The sequence below is a fragment of the Diprion similis genome, chromosome 8, assembly GCF_021155765.1.
Source record: "Diprion similis isolate iyDipSimi1 chromosome 8, iyDipSimi1.1, whole genome shotgun sequence".
NCBI lineage: Eukaryota > Metazoa > Arthropoda > Insecta > Hymenoptera > Diprionidae > Diprion > Diprion similis.
In genome coordinates this window covers 27,611,762-27,616,257 of record NC_060112.1, presented here as the reverse complement: position 1 = coordinate 27,616,257, position 4,496 = coordinate 27,611,762, and the positions used below count along the sequence as shown (strand labels likewise).

The 4,496-nt window shown below is 56.7% G+C and overlaps 1 non-coding gene across 1 annotated transcript; it reads left to right on the top strand.

Moving 5' to 3' along the window:
* Nucleotides 1-512: 512 nt before the first annotated feature.
* LOC124410111 lies at nucleotides 513-667 on the top strand. The gene has a single exon (XR_006929570.1). It is a non-coding gene; the product is annotated as a 5.8S ribosomal RNA (ribosomal RNA).
* Nucleotides 668-4,496: the final 3,829 nt, after the last annotated feature.

The window sequence follows — 4,496 nt, the reverse complement described above, 5'->3', positions numbered from 1 at the left end:
GCGACGCGCCGGCTCCAGGAGTTCCCAGGTAGCGTGACCGGCGTAGTACTTGACGTTCGTCCCGTTTCAACGAAAGGCAATGCGCCGATCGCGGATGCCGGTACGAGGCATGAATTTCGTGAAAATCCTCGATAAGATCGGCGAAAAGGCGACGCGCCGGCTCCAGGAGTTCCCAGGTAGCGTGACCGGCGTAGTACTTGACGTTCGTCCCGTTCCAACGAAAGGCAATGCGCCGGTCGCGGATGCCGGTACGAGGCATGAATTTCGTGAAAATCCTCGGCAAGATCGGCGAAAAGGCGATGCGCCGGCTCCCTGGGTCGGCGGGGTGCCGGCCCCACGAAAAACTCTTGAACGTATCGTACAAATCGAAAAGTGACGCGCGGCGCCCGTTCCTCCCGCGCGCGGTTCTCCGCGCGAGGGCCGAAGCACGCGGCGCCGCGTTATATACAAACTATCACAGAAGGCCGGTAACAACCGTAATTACGCACATACATGCGAAATTCACATATGATTACCCTGAACGGTGGATCACTTGGCTCGTGGGTCGATGAAGAACGCAGCTAATTGCGCGTCAACTTGTGAACTGCAGGACACATGAACATCGACATTTCGAACGCACATTGCGGTCCACGGATACAATTCCCGGACCACGCCTGGCTGAGGGTCGTTTCACAACGATACACTGCTCTGTAGGCACGGAGTTTCCCTGTACACACGAGCGAATGACTGGGTTCTCACCGTCCGTGTCGCGCGCCAGCCGCGCGTCAACGGATGGCGTTGCCTCAAACGAACACGTATGTCACGGTTACGACGCGTCACCGCTGATCGCGGGGTCGAGCTGTCGCTGCCGTTCGTCACGTTCTCGGTGCTAGCAATAGTGGGCGAGAGAACGAACGAATCCGGCACGGCGACACCGACCTTTCACCGCGCGGCCGGTCGCCGCTCATGCTAACGAATTCCGCGAACGTCGCTTTGCCCGCAGGGGGGAGCCGTGTTCCGGTCGTTTCCGTGACTGATTTTATATTGCCGTCCTCGCGTGTCCGTGCTTAACCGCCGTTACCACGTCGAAGTACAGTGATAATCACGACGACCTCAGAGCAGGCGAGACTACCCGCTGAATTTAAGCATATTACTAAGCGGAGGAAAAGAAACTAACTAGGATTTCCTCAGTAGCGGCGAGCGAACAGGAAACAGCCCAGCACTGAATCCCGCGGTCCTGCCGCCGGGAAATGTAGTGTTTGGGAGGATCCACTTATCCCGGGGCGTCGGCCCGCGTCCAAGTCCATCTTGAATGGGGCCACTTACCCGCAGAGGGTGCCAGGCCCGTAGTGACCGGGACACGCCACGGGAGGATCTCTCCTCAGAGTCGGGTTGCTTGAGAGTGCAGCTCTAAGTGGGTGGTAAACTCCATCTAAGGCTAAATATGACCACGAGACCGATAGCGAACAAGTACCGTGAGGGAAAGTTGAAAAGAACTTTGAAGAGAGAGTTCAAGAGTACGTGAAACCGTTCAGGGGTAAACCTGAGAAACCCGAAAGATCGAACGGGGAGATTCATCGTCAGCGACGCAGGCTTCGCCGCGGCTCGTGATGTCGGGACCTCGCGTCCACGGCACTCGGTCACGGTGCAATGTCCGGCGGCGCCGGCGTGCACTTCTCCCCTAGTAGGACGTCGCGACCCGTTGGGTGTCGGTCTAAGGCCCGGTCGGCTGCCTGTCTCGGCGTTCGCGTCGGGGCAGACCCCCGGTTGCCCGTCCGGCTGCCCGGCGGTACCCGCACGGTATGGAGCCGCATTGAACTGCGTCGGGCCCGCCGCAAGCGCGGTCAGCGATTCCCGGTGGTCGGACCTAGCGCCGTCCCCGGGCCTGGCCAGCTGTTGGCTGGCGGTGTCCTCTGGCTGGCTCGTTTGAATTATCACATACCGGTCGGCGACGCTATTGCTTTGGGTACTTTCAGGACCCGTCTTGCAACACGGACCAAGGAGTCTAACATGTGCGCGAGTCATTGGGACGAGCAAACCTAAAGGCGAAATGAAAGTAAAGGTCAGCCCAGCGCTGACCGAGGGAGGATGGGCCGCGTCACGATGCGGCCCCGCACTCCCGGGGCGTCTCGTTCTCATCGCGAGAAGAGGCGCACCCAGAGCGTACACGTTGGGACCCGAAAGATGGTGAACTATGCCTGGTCAGGACGAAGTCAGGGGAAACCCTGATGGAGGTCCGTAGCGATTCTGACGTGCAAATCGATCGTCGGAACTGGGTATAGGGGCGAAGGACTAATCGAACCATCTAGTAGCTGGTTCCCTCCGAAGTTTCCCTCAGGATAGCTGGCACTCGCGTACAAAACGTACACGAGTCTCATCCGGTAAAGCGAATGATTAGAGGCCTTGGGGCCGAAACGACCTCAACCTATTCTCAAACTTTAAATGGGTGAGATCTCTGGCTTGCTTGAACTATGAAGCCACGAGATCTCGGATCAGAGTGCCAAGTGGGCCACTTTTGATAAGCAGAACTGGCGCTGTGGGATTAACCAAACGCCGAGTTAAGGCGCCAAAGTCGACGCTTATGGGATACCATGAAAGGCGTTGGTTGCTTAAGACAGCAGGACGGTGGCCATGGAAGTCGGAATCCGCTAAGGAGTGTGTAACAACTCACCTGCCGAAGCAACTAGCCCTGAAAATGGATGGCGCTGAAGCGTCGCGCCTATACTCGGCCGTCAGCGGCATACGAGGCGGCCTAGGCCGTCATGAAGCCCTGACGAGTAGGAGGGTCGCGGCGGTGTGCGCAGAAGGGTCTGGGCGTGAGCCTGCCTGGAGCCGCCGTCGGTGCAGATCTTGGTGGTAGTAGCAAATACTCCAGCGAGGCCCTGGAGGACTGACGTGGAGAAGGGTTTCGTGTGAACAGCCGTTGCACACGAGTCAGTCGATCCTAAGCCCTAGGAGAAATCCGATCACGATGTTGGTGTATTTCTATGCCTGACACGCCCGTCGGAACGCGTTCGACGCGTGGGCGGGCGCGGTTTGAAATGTGACACACCCGTCGGGCGAAAGGGAATCCGGTTCCTATTCCGGAACCCGGCAGCGGAACCGTTTACAAGTCGGGCCCTCGCAAGAGAGTTCGTCGGGGTAACCCAAAAAGACCTGGAGACGCCGTCGGGAGATCCGAAAAGAGTTTTCTTTTCTGTATAAGCGTTCGAATTCCCTGGAATCCTCTAGCAGGGAGATAGGGTTTGGAACGCGAAAAGCACCGCAGTTGCGGCGGTGTCCGGATCTTCCCCTCGGACCTTGAAAATCCAGGAGAGGGCCACGTGGAGGTCTCGCGCCGGTTCGTACCCATATCCGCAGCAGGTCTCCGAGGTGAAGAGCCTCTAGTCGATAGACTAATGTAGGTAAGGGAAGTCGGCAAATTGGATCCGTAACTTCGGAATAAGGATTGGCTCTAAGGATCGGGGCGTGTCGGGCTTGGTCGGGAAGCGGGTTTGGCTGACGTGCCGGGCCTGGGCGAGGTGATGGTTATACCGGATCCGAGCTCGGTCCCGTGCCTTGGCCTCCCGCGGATCTTCCTTGCTGCCAGGCTTCGGCGGCGGTTCGCCGTTGCCGTCGTCCTCTTCGGCCGCCATTCAACGGTCAGCTCAGAACTGGCACGGACTGGGGGAATCCGACTGTCTAATTGAAACAAAGCATTGCGATGGCCCTAGCGGGTGTTGACGCAATGTGACTTCTGCCCAGTGCTCTGAATGTCAACGTGAAGAAATTGGCATAGAAATACACCAGCATCGTCATCGGATTTCTCCTAGGGCTTAGGATCGACTGACTCGTGTGCAACGGCTGTTCACACGAAACCCTTCTCCACGTCAGTCCTCCAGGGCCTCGCTGGAGTATTTGCTACTACCACCAAGATCTGCACCGACAGCGGCTCCAGGCAGGCTTACGCCCAGACCCTTCTGCGCACACCGCCGCGTCCCTTCTACTCGTCAGGGCTTCATGATGGCCTTGGCCGCCTCGTATGCCGCTGACGGCCGATCATAAGCGTGACGCTTGAGCGCCATCCGTTTCCAGGGCTAGATGCTTCGGCAGGTGAGTTGTTACACACTTTTTAGCGGAATTCGACTTTCATAGCCACCGTATTCAGCGCGTCAAAATACGCCGGAAATAGCCCTTCTTATTTGAATATAGCTCAGAATAGACAGTCAAGATCCGATATTTTGTTCCCTAGATATCACGGGATAACTTTCCTTCTATACATGCTAACTATGTGCAACTTTGACTCATCGTGTTCAGCGCGTCAAAATACGCCGGAAATAGCCGTCTTTTTTCTGATATAGCTCAAATTAGAAAGTCAAGGTCCGTTTGTTTGTTTCTTGGATATTGGGGAATAACTTCTTTCCTATACATGCTTGCTACCTGAAACTTGTTTCATCGTGTTCAGCGCGTGAAAATACGCCGAAAGTAGCCCTTTTTTCCCTAATTGAGCTCAGACTAGGAAGTCGAGGTGCGTTTGC